This window comes from Mus musculus, chromosome 17 (assembly GCF_000001635.26).
Source record: "Mus musculus strain C57BL/6J chromosome 17, GRCm38.p6 C57BL/6J".
In the NCBI taxonomy this organism is placed as follows: domain Eukaryota; kingdom Metazoa; phylum Chordata; class Mammalia; order Rodentia; family Muridae; genus Mus; species Mus musculus.
Genome location: NC_000083.6, coordinates 87,515,119 through 87,531,763, shown reverse-complemented (window position 1 = coordinate 87,531,763; position 16,645 = coordinate 87,515,119). Strand labels below are relative to the sequence as shown.

General features: G+C 49.4%; 1 long non-coding RNA gene across 2 annotated transcripts; it reads left to right on the top strand.

Annotated features, from left to right (window-relative positions):
- Nucleotides 1-667: 667 nt before the first annotated feature.
- Nucleotides 668-16,328, top strand: Gm30984. 2 transcript variants are annotated; one of them, XR_877095.1, is made up of 2 exons: nt 668-1,082; nt 15,628-16,328. It is a non-coding gene; the product is annotated as a predicted gene, 30984 (long non-coding RNA). The 2 variants fall into 2 exon arrangements; XR_877094.1 differs by lacking the exon at nt 15,628-16,328 and adding an exon at nt 1,902-2,265.
- Nucleotides 16,329-16,645: the final 317 nt, after the last annotated feature.

The following is a 16,645-nucleotide window of genomic DNA, read 5'->3' as shown; positions in this document are numbered from 1 at the left end:
CTCTCTCCCCACCCATCTCTTTGACTCACGCTTCCTTTTTTATTTATTTCCAGAGTGGCTTTTATCCTCCCTTGAGCACTCACGTGGACTTTATCACAACACTCGCCACTCTGGCTCGCTCCCTGGATCTGCTGCCTAGGGCCAGAGCCCAGGCTGATTTCCGTCGTAGTTAAGGGATAGCAGGGTAGAAACAATGTGACTAGAGAGAAGTGAATGGGGGACGCAGCAGGGAGGCCTTGTGAGTGGCCAGCAGCTCGGCTTTTCTTGTAAGGGAAATAGGGAGCCATTGAAAGGGAGAGACTGGCGAGGTTTAAAGCCCTCGTGATCTTAAGTGGCGTCCTGGATACCTTTCAGAGAGCAAACCGTCCAGGGCTCAGATTTCGGGGTACTCACGAAGATCTTCGGGTATGTGGGGCCAAATTCACGGGGACCGTGGGGGATACTGGGAGTTTCTCCTTGACTGGACAGGAAATGGGATGCTCTTTCTGTTTGTGCCCTTCTCCTCCCTAGATATCAGCCTCACACGGATAGGGCTTTCTGCCCCTGGACACAATGATGGGCTTAAGACTCTTGCAGATACAGAAAAAAAAATTTACCAAAAATGAGCAGAGAATCCTGACCTACCAAAGCGAGGCACTGACATTGCCTGTAACAGAGGTAATGAAGAATAAGGCAGACTTCTTGGAGGATGGTGGCTCCACTACCTAGAGATGAAGGAAGGGCGGAGAATACAGCCTTTCCTTAGCCCTCCGAGGGCACAACAGTTGGCTCCGAGTCCTCTTCAGGCGTGTCCTGACATACACACGAGGACTAATTTAAAAGCCTCACTGAGAAAAATGAATGACTTCAGTCCTTGACACTTTCCAAGTTCTTTCCCCTAGCTCGCCCGGGAAATGCACCCCATTAATAACCAATAAACGTTAAGAACGTCACCTCCCCACCCCTCTGGAATTCCAAAGGGAGAAATTTCTGGCCTGGGGACGTCCCCGGTTGTCCCCATCAGGTAGGGAACTTCCGGAAACGCCTCCACTCCCCGAACAATGGAAGGCTCCCTCCCTCCCCAACCTATCCCGGGAGCCGAGGTAGGTGGTGGGGGAGGGGGTGCTGAAGCCGGGAGGGTGGGGCGGCGATGCGTGGAGTGCGTCCGGTGGCCGGCAGGGGGCGCAGGGGAGCTGCTGAATCCGGGGAGGGCTCCAGGCCCTCGGCCGTCGCCTGCCCAGCTCCCCACTGCAGCCCAAGGTGTATTTGCCGGAAGGTCACCCTAGTCCCTTCTCTCTGGCCAACCCTTTCCTTCTAGGTGTGGCTGAGAGAGAGGTAGGTCAGGGTGAGAGCCAGGGGACGATTGTCAGGACCGTGAGGATCCGCTAGTTTGTGGCAGGAGAGATGCCAGAGCAAGCCTCCTTCGCCCCCTGCCCTACCACTAATGGCCACAAAGTCCTGGGACTAAGCACTAGGCTAGGGACCCCTGGAGTAGGACTCGGGCCCTATTTACTTTTTCAGACCCTGGCGAGCGATAGGAACCAGTCAGTCCTATTTGAGTTAAATGAAAGGACTTTTTGCTTAGGAGCGTCGCCTCTCATCCTCCTGTCTCCCTCCATCTCCACTCCCCCACATCCCCCTCACCCCTGCCCCAAGGCCAGGCCTTACCACAGGCTTGTTCACTGCTCAAAGGGCCTCACTAGGTGCTTGGCCTAAGCCCCTTACATAGCCTTGAGGCTGTTCCCATCCTATTGAAGGGTGGCAGAGCACACCACCACCACCACCACCACCGGGGCACACGCCATTTAAGCGTAAGGATTATTTTGAGTAAACGATCAGATGCAAGGAGGACGGTCCCTCCCCTATTTGCCTAAAAGCTGGATGGAAATGTACATGGGTGTCTCTGTTCTCTGCTTTACCAGGAAAGTGGTATCATGGAAGACACTTGAGACCCTCGTCCACCCGGAGGTGGCACCAGAGGAATCTACGCAGCAAGCGTAGATTGAGGAGCCCTTGTCTCCTGTTTTTAATCTGATTTTCCTTTCACAGTCTCTGCCTCTAAAGAGTCTAGTTCTTGTGTCTTCGGCCTTTCCCCTGTCCTAAAATTGCACTGCTCTTTGTAGAAGTCATTCCTCCCCCTACCTCCCATGTGCCACACTTTTAATAAACTATTTTTCTCCTCTTAATCTTTGTTTAGAGATTCTGGCCAAGAACTGTCCCTCCCTCACCCTATCTTAAGATACTCGGCACATTGCCTGTGGTGTACATTAAATCTACTTGAGAAAACATTGTTTGATCTGTTCTTCCCCGGAGCTTCCTGTCCCCTCTTCCCTATCAGGCTTCCGACGGCCAGGCCAGACAGCAGCTTCGAGTCCCATTGGGCTCCTCCAGGAAGCCTCTTTGACTTTGAGTCTTCCCAGCTCTGACCGGAAGCGCACGCTCCCTCGGACCTGTTCTTGTACAGGTGTCCTTGCATTTGTATCCTCACGACTCTGAGGAAATCAGTGTCCCCTCTTAGGGTTCTTGGTCTCAGTAACAAAAGGATTAAAGAATGGATTCAAGTAGAAGGTTGAGGTTAATTTTTATTAGAGTTGAAAAGAAAAACATCCCAAGGCAGGCAAGCTGTAAACGCCAGCAGCTGCATAGAGGAAGCGGTGAGGTGGAGAGAGTTCCACCGGAGCTGGTGTGGAGGGGTCGGGGACGGGGGCGGGGGTGGGGGGGTAGGTAAGGGGGGGGAGACAGGGCATTACAAAAAGAGCAGGGACAGTTGCCCACAGTTGTCACAAAAAGCTCTCCTAGGTTCTGGCTAGCATCAAAAGAGGGGTTTGTGGGGAGGAAAAAAAGGAAAAGTTGCACTTTCTGGCTTAGGCCTCAGAAGGGTAGGCGGACCCAGCGGAGCTTTATGGTTCTGCACTAGGAGAGGGAATTGTGGGAAGGAAAAGTAACGGTGTCTCATTGAAGGAAAAGAGTGTTTTGCCTGTGTTTTTAGCATGGTTTAAGGTAAAACTGTCTTCCTGGGCGTGGTCTTTTGGCCAGGGGACTGACAGAGCAACTGGAACATCTGGAATGTTAGGTCTTCACCGGTCACCATCCTATCCTCCTCCTCCCACCCCCATCCTCATCCTGTCTTTCTGAGACAGGGTTTCTCTGGGTGTCCCTGGCTGTCCTGGAACTCACTGTGCAGATCAGGCAGGCCTAGGACTCAGAGATCTGCCTGCTTCTGCCTCCCAAGAGCTGAGATTAAAGGCGTGCGCCACCACACCTGGCTACCTATTCTATTCTCTTGACCACAAAGAGTTCCTGAGTGGGCTTTACTGTTGTGTTATTTGACCCTTATGTACCTGCCTGGCTGTTCTCACCTACTAATTGTGAACATGGGCCAGTAGGGTGGCTCACCTAGGAAAAGCACTTACCACTGAGCCTGACCGCCTGAGTTTGACCCCGGGCCTCCCCACGTGCTAGAAGGAAAGAACTAACTCCCTCTAACACCTGCACCTGTGCCGTGGCACACACAGGCTCCATATCTACATGCACGCATCCACCTCTACCCTTGTAAATAAATAAATGGAATGAAAATTAAACTGTAAGCATTCGGAAGGGGTCATCTTCACACTCTTTCTTCTGTCTCTCCTCTGTTCACCACACAGCTCACCATTGCGGAGGATCGGCTACATTCCCAGTAGAAAGTTTAGCATGTAGGGTTTGCAAAGTGCCCTCGATTAAGGGAAGGGAGGAAAGGAGGGAGGTGAGGGGACTTGAGGAAAGGTGCATATGGTCTCCTCATGAACTCCTCCAGGTACTCAGAGTCTCAGGTGACGTCCTAGAAGCACTGGGTTTCCTGGACTAGAAGTAGTGTCATACTCTAAGGTTGGCTGCCCGTCCATTCACCACCACTCCACTCACTCATTCATCTGATATATAAAATATTTATATTTTATATTTTATGTTCATTGTTGTTTTGTCTATATGTGTGTCTGTGTGAGGGTGTCAGATGTCAGATCTCCTGGAACTGGAGTTACAGACAGGTGTGAGCTGCCATGTGGGTGCTGGGAATTGAACCCAGGTCCTCTGGAAGAACAGCAGCCAGTGCTTTTTTGTTTGTTTGTTTGTTTTGTTTTTTCAAGACAGGGTTTTTCTATATAGTCCTGGCTGTCCTGGAACTCACTCTGTAGACCAGGCTGGCCTCGAACTCAGAAATCCACTTGCCTCTGCCTCCTGAGTGCTGGGATTAAAGGCGTGCGCCACCACCGCCCGGCTCAGCCAGTGCTCTTAACCACTGAGCCAATTCTCCAGCCCCGTTTGATAAATATCTCATGATTCCTGCTTTGTTTAGGTGGCTTATGGGATGGGCCATACTGTACCCCAGGGCTGATTGGTGTGCATGTGCCTTCATGAGTGTGTCTGTCTCTGTGTGTTGGAGAACCAGGGTCCCGGAAAGATGGTGCTGAGTTGCTTCGTTGTCAGTTCCTATGCAGACCAGTAGCTTCTTCTGGAAATGGTCTAGAGGGAAATGGTGTGTTCCCAGCAAAGGCAGGAAAACCTGGTATTGCTGGAGGGCAGGAAGACCCAAGACCAGAGGAGGACCTCTGTGGGTCACTTTGGAGTGTCTTCCTTGGGTAAATATCGTATTCACTTTTAAGTTCATTCTTTCTATGATCATTTGGGCTTTTCCATACAGTCTTGGGATATATTTTATATATTTGGTATATATTTTAGATGGAGATTTGTGATTTCCTGGGTATCATTATGAGAAGGGCTGGGCCTAGACCTGGCACCGACAGCCTGATCTAACAGATAACTTTTGAGTGTCTTTGGGCCCTGAATGCTATCATTGGCACATGAGATATAGTGCTCAGCTATCCAGACAACCAGGCCTGCTGAATGACCTGACACAGACAAAAGTGATCTACAGCTCCCCGTGATGAGAGTGGGGTCCCTGGAATAATGGTGTGTTTTGTGTTTCAGATCTAACTGTTGGCTTCCACTCCTCTGGCCTGTAGAAGGTCCCATTCAGAAGTTTAGCTAACTAACTTCCAAGTCTTAACTTCCATGTGCTATTTAATAAATATTTTTATTTTGGAAACAGGCTATCCTGCAGCCCAGGCAGGTCTTGAACTTGAAATTCTGACTCAGTGTCCTAGGTGTTGGTATTAAAGGAAGCATCATCATGCCTGGCTCTAAAGCTCTAATATTGTTAACCCAATTTTAACTTTAAAGAATCCACTCCCTAGGTCTGACTGGAACATATCACTCCTAAGGACAAATTGCCCCTCCCAAATTCTTACGGGGGGAGGTGCCTAGACCTCTTTCTCATGCTTTGTACAACCCAATGCAGTTTCAAGCATTGCTAAGCAAGGGGAGGGACTGAAATGGGGGACAGACGCTGAGGGACATTGTCTTTATTTAGGAAACAATCCTTAGGCCTGGTGTGGTGGCGCACGCCTTTAATCCCAGCACTCGGGAGGCAGAGGCAGGTGGATTTCTGAGTTCGAGGCCAGCCTGGTCAACAGAGTGAGTTCCAGGACAGCCAGGGCTACACAGAGAAACCCTGTCTCGAAAAACCAAAAAAAAAAGAAAGAGAAAGAAAGAGAGAGAGAGAGAGAGAGAGAGAGAGAGAGAGAGAGAGAGAGAGAGAGAGAGGAAGGAAGGAAGGAAGGAAGGAAGGAAGGAAGGAAGGAAGAAAAAAGGAAAGAAAGAAAATCCTTTCCCCTCTCCAGGTATCCAGGTCTTCCGGCCCTTCTAGAAGGAAGGAAAGGGGAGACACTATGGGACTCTTCTGGGTGTTTCCTTGAGAGGCCCCAACAGGCAAATCTTTCCAGACCGAGGGAGTCCTAAAGAAGGCTTGTTAGGAACCCAAGCATCCATTTACACAAGGAATACTATGTGGACTATCTGATATCCCAAGGCAAGCTGGGTGAATCAGATATGTACTTCGTGCCCTTGAGAAGATTGTCAGGGAGGGACCGCTGGTTTGTTTTGTTTGTTGAGTGTCTTCAGTGGGCTGTATTCTTGAGTAAAGTGCTTTTCCATATTATGTTTTATTGCTCTTACTCTAGGGTAGTGGATCCCAACTACCTGTCATTGTGACTTCTTTGGGGGGTTGAAGGACCCTCTCACAGGGGTCACCCAAGTCCGTTGGAAAACACAGGTATTTACATTACGATTCCTAACAGTAGCAAAACGACCATTGTTAAGTAGCAACAAAAATAACTGTGCTTGGGGGTCACCACCGCACGGTTGCAAACCTCTGCTCTAGAGAGAAGAAGAACGGGTCCATTTTGTAAATGAAGTATCTTAAGTTCTGAGATCGGGAATGATAAAATTAGCAAGTAGCTGACCCGAGCTCCTCTGCCAGCACTGCCTCTCACAGAGGCACCTCAGGGTAGGCAGGGAGTTTTCCTTACTGAAGTCTGAAGTCTGGCTTTGAACAAAGTTGTCCAGGCACACCTCAGTCCCAGAGCAAGCTGAAAGGCTAGAGGATTGACTTTATTTTCTCAAAGGCCCCAACCACCAGGACAAGTGTCCCTATCAGGCTCACCTGGCGGGAGAGGGTCTGCAGAGCAGTGGCTCCTGGGAGCTGTTTCTGTTCCTTTCTCAGGTGTCTTGGTGTCTGTCCTTTTTGATTTCTTCTGGACCACTGGGGCTCTGAGTCACGGTTGTGGTCGTGTCCTGGTGTACTTTGGTTTCTTGTTAAGGTACTGTTAGTTTGTTCACAAAGCACAAAGCCTCCAATAAGCAATTCTGTTTCCGCTTCACGTCACTGGAAAGTAACTTGTAAGGCAGGTAAGGAAGGAAACCTTAAGGTACAATGTAGCCATAAAAACAGGACCCAGTAAATACAACACGCTGCTGCGTCTGTGAAAGTGATCTGAGGCTTACTTTTTAAAGGACAAGTTATTTCACTTAATTAAAAAACATAACGTATTTGCTTTTACTTTATATGCGTTGATATTTACCCGCATGCCTGTGTGATATGGATACGATATGTCTGTCTGTGTGTAGGTGTCAGATCCCACCACGGAGTTAAGAGTTACAGATATGGTGGTTACCTACATGGTAAGTAGCCACGCCCATGTAGGTGCGGGGAATTGAATCCCTTTCTGTTAGGAAGAACAGCCAGTGGTTTTTTTGTTTTTGTTTTTTGTTTTGTTTTTTGGGGGTTTGTTTGTTTGTTTGTTTGTTTGTTTTTACTTCGAGACAGGGTTTCTCTGTGTAGCCCTGGCTGTCCTGGAACTCACTCTGTAGACCAAGCTGGCCATTGCCCAGACAGCCAGTGTTTTAACTGCCCCCCAGAAGACCTCATTTGATGGAGAATAGTATCTGTATTGAATAGCCAGAGGCAGTTTTCCTCTTACAATGTCTATCAATAATGGGCGTGAAGAGCTAGGGAGAAGGCTCATGGACTCTTGCTTTCTGCTTTTCTTCTCGAACCTTCCAATGCACTTTCACAATGGTTAACTCATTTTAAAGAGGTGAATTTGCTTACTCTATATTAGCACCATCTTCACCAAGCAGGGATAAAGAGGCTAAGTTGTGTGTGGTGGGCAGAGAAACAGTGGCCTCAAGATTAGATAATGCAGTCAATGGGTGCGCAACAAAGTCCTATCCACACACTGGTCTCTTCTCCCTCTCCCTCTCCCTCTCCCTCTCCCTCTCCCTCTCCCTCTCCCTCTCCCTCTCCCTCTCCCTCTCCCTCTCCCTCTCCCTCTCCCTCTCCCTCTCCCTCTCCCTCTCCCTCTCCCTCTCCCTCTCCCTCTCCCTCTCCAGTCTGTCTCTCCTCGACCCCCGAAGCTGTTCTGCGTGTTCTGGGGAGACTTGAGTTTCTCCTGGGAGCTCTGCGACTCCCAGAACAAGTTCCTTCAGAGAGCTCACTGCTGGAGGCTCCAGCCCCTCCCATCCTGGGTGCCCTTTACACAGGGGAAGCGGAATGCTGATCACCAGGACCACGCCCTCTGCCAGTGTAGACTCAGTGGGTAGGTCCTTGTTCCAGGGGACGGAGGCAGTGAGGTAATGAGCTTGTCCTCTCAGTGTTCTCAGTGTCCTTGGTGCACCTACACCGGTGTCTTTCCTTCCCAGACTCTTCATATCCCTTCTTCCAAACTTACTCTGGGAATGACTGAGAACCCGCCGGGCTCTGTGCAGAGTAGGAAGTTCAGTAGGAATTGATGTACAGGACCAGCAGGGACTGGAACTTGGCTTGTCCCCAGAAAGTCAACAAACAGGCAAAGATGATTTATAAGTGTATTCACAGCTGAAGAGACAGCTCAGAACTTGCTTAGCAACTGCTAGACCCCCAGTGCAATTCCAACCAAGCACACCTACCTACATATCCTCCACCTCACTCAAAGATGAAAAACTGCAGGAACACAAAATGTCAAACCATAGAGGGGGTCCTAGAATGAAAATTTTGCTTTCTTTACTCTGCAAATATATTAGGTATTCATTAATAATTTTGCTATAAATAAAATAACCCAGGGAAACGCCGTGCTTTGTTACCAATGATGAAAAGTTGGCCAGAATATCCGAGGCCTCAAGAAGAGGAGGCTAGACCAGCTCTGTACCACCACCATGGCCTCTTTGTCAGGGTCACCTCTCAGCAGCTGCCTGTACCAGGTTTTTCTACCATTTCAGACTCTATTCTTTTTCTCCTCCCCCACCTCGTGTCCCCTCTTGGCACACAGTCCAGTACTTAAGTGCAATAGAAGGGTGTCTTAGGAGTTATGGGCTTCCCTCTGAGACTTAGCCAGTGCTTTTGCAAGAGCTATTCTGGTCTAGCAAGCCGCTGTGTCTCTGTCTACCCCACCCCCCACTCCCCCAGCCCTCGTCCCAGCTCCCACTTGCAGCTCAGTATCTAGGAAGGCTTCCCGACTTCCCTTACAGGCTAGCCTCCCTCTGGCCTGTCTCCTCAGCACCAACCACACACTTCCTTCTGCAGCCCTTATTTTGCATTTATTTCCGTGATTGCCGGATGCGTGTCTTTCTCCCTCCCACCGGGATGACAAGCCTGTCCTCTGTTGATGCTCCCTGTGCCTTCTCTACCACTCAGCAGGCTTCTTGCCAGGGAACTCTTGATAAATACATGTTGATGTACAGAGAGGTGAGTGGCGGATGCTGACAGCCACTAGATGAGCCTGCAGGATGTAACAGGCCAGCAGGAGGGGGTGATTACAGCAGCTGTGCCTCTAAGGTAGAATAGGACTCTCTGGAATCAGGGCAGGCTCTCTCAGCATGGCTGAGTAGGTGGCTTCCTTGGTGTGATTTCAGGGTCACTAGAAAGGCTCTCCCCCACCTCCACTCCAGTGCCTGACAGCCTGACAAAAGACAAGGCTTTTGTTTGCTAAAGCTTCAGAAATCTGGGCCTGAACCAGGCGGTTTGCAGGGGGCCATGAAGCTTAGGTGCGTTCATTTGTGCTAAGGTGTAAATGATAGATAGAGGCTTTTCTCAGAGCAGATGATGGTGGGGAAGGGAGAAAGGAGGAGATGGAATTAGGATCTAGGATGGGCAAGAGACACAGAAAGAAAAGACTCAGGGCCCAAGGCCAGCCTTGAACTATAGCGTTATTTTGCTTGTTTCTTGCACCCACCCCATTCCTTTTTGATAAACCTGATTCTGCAATGTTTTACATCTGGAAAACTTTCAACAAAGATGGCGTTCGGAAGCCTGGCTCGGAGGCCCCAGGATGACAACCTAATTACGTTCCTTTTAATAGCTTCTTCCCAAGTGCTCAGCCAGGGACATCTGCTGCGCTGTGGCTGCACCTTCAGGGAGGAATATTTTTAACAGCACCATGCCACAAAGGGAAACTTCTGAAGGCCAGATGAAAACGGCCTCTGTGTTCCTGCCCAAGGCCCAGGTAGGGCCTGCCACTCTCCGTGGCGCACCTTCTGCCCATCCCCCAGCAGAGGCAGGCTCTTCTACACAGCCAAGCAGGCACAGGGCTGTTTTTTTCTCTCCTCTCTCTCTCTCTTTTCAGTTTTCACAGGTTAATTTAACAGCCCAGGCTGCCCCACCCAGCTTTCTTCTCAAGCCGGGTTTTTAAACTAACCACCAGGGGCAGAGGAACTCTTGAGCCCCCCTCCCCACTCTCCTCATGTCTTCTCTGGAGCCCAGCCCCTCTAGGCCACGTGATCTTACCTTGTTGTAGCTGAGGGTCCCCATTCAGGCAGTTATGTCAGAGGAGGAAAGAAACATAAAAGCTAGGAACTAAAGGACTTAGTGCTTTAATAAATTGGCTTACTAGGAAGATCATGGGCCGATGGACTGGGGATGTGCCTTCATTTTGTCTTGATTTTATTTTTCAGACAGGGTTCTACTACGTAGTTGTGGCTGTCCATGTAGACCAGACTGGCATGGAGCTCACAGAGGCCCCCCTGCCTCTGCCTCACCAGGGATAGGGTTCGAGGCACATGCTACTGTGCAGTTTATTTTTTTAGGACAAGGTCTTGCTATGCACCACAAGCTGGTTTTGAACTATCAATCCTCCCTTCGGAGTGTTGGGATTTCAGGAGTTTGCCACCATGCCTAAGGGTAGAAGAATGTGTCTTGAGAAGTCTTAGGATCAACAGTAAAAGTACAGGTAGCTGGAGAGATGGGCTACTCTGGATCGTCTCTTAGACCAGATGCTGGAGGCCCAGAGAGGACGAGACACTTGCTCAGGGACTGGGGTCTTCGCAGCATTCAGACTCCACCAGTTTCAGCCACATGCTTCACCAGTTCATCCTAACGTCCTGGCAGACCCTTGGTAGAACCGTGACCTGATTCTGTGGGAAGCTAATTTTATTTGAGACAGGAATACCTGCAGTGCATTGGGGAACACCCAAGCTGATGATCCCCAGTCCCAGATGCCCACATGCCCTTCAGGAGGGAGCAGCTACAGGATGAATGAGCTGAGTTGTGTTGCTGAGGAGACCCCTACCCACCCACTGATTAGTTTAAAGATAGCTTCCCTTCCTCCTCCTCCTCTCCCTCCTCCTCCTCCTTCTCCTCTCCCTCCTCCTCCTCTCCCTCCTCCTCCTTCTCCTCTTCTGCCTCCTCCTTCTCCTCTCCCTCCTCCTCCTCCTCCCCCTCCTCCTCCTTCTCCTCTCCCTCCTCCTCCTTCTCCTCTCCCTCCTCCTCCTTCTCCTCTCCCGCCTCCTCCTTCTACTTCTTCTTTGTTGTTGTTGTTTTGTTTTGTTTTTCCGAGACAGGGTTTCTCTGTATAGTCCTGGCTGTCCTGGAACTCACTTTGTAGACTAGGCTGGCCTCGAACTCAGAAATCCGCCTGCCTCTGCCTCCCAAGTGCTGGGATTAAAGGTGTGCACCACCACTGCCCAGCCCTTCTTCTACTTCTCCTTCTCCTCCTCCTTCTGTTCTCCCTCTTCCTCTTCCTCCTCCTCCTCTTCTCCTCCTCCTCCTCCTCTTCCTCCTTTTCTCCTTCCTCCTCCTCCCCCTCTTCCTCCTCTTTCTTCTACTTCTCTCCTCCTCCTCTTACTCCTCCTCCTCCTCCTCCTTCTTCTTCTCTCCTTCTCCTCCTCCCCCTGCTCCCCCTGGTCCCCCTCCTCCTCCCCCTCTCCTGAGGTTTTAATGTATTCTAAGGGCTGTGGAGCTAAGGGTAGGAGCTGCTGCTTTATGACTTTATGTTCTGCTTCTGCTGAGAGACCTGTGGATATCTGACTCAACGTAGTTGGCTTCATTCCGTGCAGGTTGCTACCTCCCTGGCGATCACACGGTCATCATAGTCATTACTAGCACCCTCACCTTCAGCTCCCAAGGCTATACCACATATTCAAATCCTGGAGGTCTCAAACGGACTCACTTTGCCTCTGCCTTCACATGCACAGATCTTGGGTCAGATGGACCTTTGGAACCAAACCTGTTCACCTTGAAAGAGGGTGAGCCTATGGGACTTCCCCAAAGGAGCTCTAGGCTCCCCAGGACATTCCATTGCTCTACCTGGGTGGCATTTGGGTACTTCAAGTGCCAGGGCCTTGGTGACATGACCCAGCAGTCTCTTCTAACACTACAGGATCAGCAATTAAGCTCATACTTAACAGATATGGAGAAGGTTGGCGAGGACGTAAGTCCAAGTCTGCAGCAGGGCCAGCCCTGTGGTGAACTGGCTTCCGCTGCAGCCTTTGCCAAGGCCACGGCTCCAGTAATCAAATGGCTGTTCTGGTGACTGCTGCCTCTAAGTGCAAGTGCCAGCAGAGACAGCGGGTATCATAGCTCCTGGATCTGGGTTGGAGAATCTGTGAGTTCCCCCATGTGGGTGCTAGGAACTGAACTCAATTCTTCTGCAAGAGCGCCGAGTGCCGTTAGCTGCTGAGCCATCTCTCCAGGCTGTTCCGTAGGCATTTTGTTGTTTGTTTTCTAAACCCAGGATGCGTATGTACTACAGTTTTACCCTCCTGTCTCTACCTCCTGAGTGCTGGGATTGCAGGCCCCACCATTTACCTAGCATGGGGGATTGAACCCAGGACCTCATGCTCTCTGGACAAGCACTTTACCTGACTAAACGTCACCTGACTGTCTCCAGCCCAGGACAGTTCTTTTTTGGTTGGTTGGTTCTTGTACTTTTGAGACAGAAATCCCCATCTCACTGAGGAACACCTAAGCTGGAGGTCCCTGGACCCATGCAACCCAGGCTGGCCCCATGTCATTATGTAGGTGAGGGTGACCTTCGACTATTGCTCCTCCTCCTTCTGCCTTCCAAATACTGGAATCACAGACAGCCTTGTGCCACCGCACAATCTCTGCTTGTTTTTATTTTATATTTTTTTAAAACGTTTTTAATTCTTTAAAAAATATATTTATTTACTTTCTGTTTGTTTGTTTGTTTTTCCTGCAGGGTTTTACTGTATTGTTCAAGCTGGCCTTAATACCTCAGCTGTCCTGATCCTACCTCCTGTGTGCTGGAGTTATAAGTATGCCCATTGAAGCTCTTTTTAAAAAAAAATATTTATAAAATATATATACATCATACCATTTTCTGCCTGCATGTATGTCTGCAGGCTGGAAGAGGGCATCGGATCCCCACTGCAGATGGTTGTGAGCCACCATGTGGTTGCTGGGAATTGAACCCAGGACCTCTGGAAGAGCAGACATTGCTCTTAACCTCTGAGCCATCTCTCCAGCCCCGACAGTGAAGTTCTTGAGCTGTCCTTAGAATATATGTCTCTCAAGGATGATACTATAGTCATTATCTGCCCAAACTACAGTTCTGAGTGTGAGTGTACCAACTGGAAACAAAGCTGTCAGGCTGGTAGGTTTCATTCAGTCAGGATCTATCAATCTGGAAGCGTTCAGGTGAGGTGGGTACCGATGCCCATCTCCCTTTGATTTGTGCCAGGGCTGTGCTACACACTCAACTCCCTCAGAGAGCATAGTTAGTCATGACCCCTGCCTGAGAGAAACGTTTTCAAGCATTCCTAATCTGATTTCATTTGTTCTTTACAGCAAGCAGCCCACAAATGGAGACAGAATTGCTTCCTGTGTCCATTTTATTGATTGATTGATTGATTGATTGATTGATTGATTTTTTTGGTTTTTCGAGACAGGGTTTCTCTGTGTAGCCCTGGCTGTCCTGGAACTCACACTGTAGACCAGGCTGGCCTTGAACTCAGAAATCCGCCTGCCTCTGCCTCCCGAGTGCTGGGATTAAAGGCGTGCGCCACCACTGCCCCCTGTGTCCATTTTAGAAGTAGGAACATGGAGGCTTACAGAAGCCTTCAGAAAGGGGAGACTGTTCAAAATTCAGCTCCCCTTTTCACTGTACTTAAACTAACCAGACAGCCCAAATCTTGTACCTGGGGCTCACCTGTGGCCATCTGGCCACACTCAGAACCTTTCCCTGCCCTGTTTGTCATTTCCCCACCACCTGCCTTCAGAGTGCATCTTCCTTAGACTGCCTTTCTTTTTATTCAAATATTATCTCGATTAATATTTAATGTAGCCCAGCTGCTATTCAATGGATTAATACCACATGCCCTCCCCTGTACGGGCCAGGCACACTGGCTTCCAGTCTTCTGTTAAGCTACCAAAGTCTCCACACACTTGGGATTCAACAGCAGATTCCCGTGGGCAGACTGGGAAGGCAGCAGCCCTCCATCCTGGCCACTGAGGGAGCCTGCACCCCAGACCTGCTGCTGACACTCTCATCTCGGCTCCATCATGGTTTTCCACCGGCATCACGCCTCTTGGATTCTGGTGTCTGGAATTTAACACCGGCCTCTCCCATCGCTCCCTTGGATGACAGTGACCTGCCTCTGCCCCTCAGGGCCCCACTCAAGTTTCCTGCCTCCCTGACCAGGATGGTTCACTCGCTGCCCATATCAGTGGACTCGCTGGCATGGAGCCTGCGCCCCCCTCCCCCACACTGAACGTTGTTAAGGAGGCCTCCTACAGTCTGCATTTCTGAGTTGGTTGGGGTGGGGCAAGATCAGTGTCACCACTGACTGTGCTGGGTGAGGGGGGGGAAGGAAGGGAGTTGAGCAAAGAGGGCCTTCAGGAGTTCCCTACCCCCTTAATCAGAGAACTCATTGAAGAGATGTTAGTGAACTAGACTATTTTTGTTTTTATTAACATATATTATTATATATAATAATATATTCTAATCATACATATCCCATTATCCTTTGCTTCCTTCCTATTGCTATGGATCCTCTTCCTCTACCTTACTAGTCTACCTTCTGCTTGCCTATGTTTGTGTGGCGCGCGTGTGTGTGTGCATGAGTGTGTGTTTGTGCATGGGAGGTGGGCATGTGTGTAAATGCTTGTATGCATGTATGTGTGCACATGTGTGTGTGCATGTGTGTGCACAAGTGTGTGTGTATGTTTGTGCATGGACAGTGGGCATGTGTGTACGTGCTTGTGTGTGTGTGACTAGGTGTGTGTGTGTGACTAGGTGTGTGTTTCCAATGAGTCACTCATTGGTGACCCAGTGAACTTAACTAGAGTCATTTGCAGGAGCATGGGCATCGTAGCAGCAGCTACACCAATGAAGAAAATGTCTTCCTCCTCTTGCTGCCATTAGTGGCATGTGTGTGCATGCGTGCATGCGTGTGTGTGCGTGCGTGTGTGTGTGTGTGTGTGTGTGTGTGTATGTGTGTGTGTGTGTGTGTGTGTGTGTGTTTGATGTGCATGCATTAGTGCTGAAAGTGGGTGTCTCAGCACGTGCATGGAGGTCAGAGGACTACGGTTAGGAGTTAGGTCTGTGCGTTCTGGGAACTGAACTCAGATTATGAGGCTATGTGACAGCTGCTTTTACTGTCTGAGCCAGCTCCTCCTGCCCCTTGTTTGTTTATTTGTGTATATTACATTTTAATTTGGAGATCAGGGTCTTGCTGTGCAGCACAGGATGGCTTTAGTGCACACACCCCTCTACACAAAAATAAATAACAATCCTCTTTTTAAAAAGATACCACGGAATACAGAGGCCAGAGGAGCTAGGCTGAGTGAGAGGTAGGTGGAAAGGGTGGATCCCAGAGGGAAGCCATGGGCCAACTCACGTCACAGCACTCAGCAAGGCTGGTGTTGCTCTGACCCCAGATATATTATCTTGCAGGATCTGTGTCTAGCTGGAGAGGCTGGGAATGGCCTCTTGGGAGACAGAACAGTAAAGTTTACAGAGCTCATCCTAGACTCATGTCTCCTCTTTCTTCCTCTTGAAGTGCTCACGCCCTGCAGCTGCTCAAAGACTCTGAAGCAAGGAAGGGGACCCATAAGCCAGCAAGCGGCTCAGTGGAGTGGCATCCCCACCCGAGAGACTTGGGGACCTGACATGAGGAATCAGGAGAGAATTCCCAAGCCAGAGGCCGGCTGTGAATCCAAGAACACAGAGATCCAGTCTTGAGGGCAATGTGTCCGGGCAGGAGTGGGTCTCCGTGGAATCTCAGGCCGTCAGCTACCATCATGTATACAGATGTTCCATGAGGAGGTTTGCTTGGATCCCACGGCCCAGCATTCCTGTTCAGCCTCATTCTCCCTCTGATCCAGCATCGTTTCTGAGACCTGTCTCCCAGGTGGTCATTTCTCTTCTCTCCTGTCTGGCATCCGATCCTAAGTAAACAAGTGACTAATATAATCATGATGATAGACTCAGATTGTATTTCAAGTGTTGTGTACACCGAGACAGTGTATACAGAGATAGATCATGTACACCGAGACTGTGTATACAGAGATAGATCGTGTACACCAAGACAGTGTATACAGAGATAGATCGTGTACACCGAGACAGTGTATACAGAGATAGATCGTGTACACTGAGACTGTGTACATTGAGACTGTGTATACCAAGACTGTGTATACAGAGATTGTGTACACCATGCGATAGAGATCCATATATTTCATTTTAAAAGTCTTTTTCATTTTATATTTGTTCTTATTTTATGTGTACAAGTGAGTGTTTGATGTATGTATGTATGTATGTATATATGTATGTATGTGCACCATATGCATGGCTGGTACCCTTAGAGGCCAGAAGAGTGTGTCAGATCTATTGGAACTGGAGTTATAGGTAGTTATGAGCCACTGTGTGGGGACTTGGAAACAAACTCAGGTCCTCTGCAAGGGCATTGAGCATTTTTAACTGCTGTGCCTTCTCTACAACCCCTCGTTTTATTTGTCTATTTGTTTTGAAACAGGATTTCAGATGTCCCGGGCTGGTTTTGAACTGGCTGTGTAGCTGGG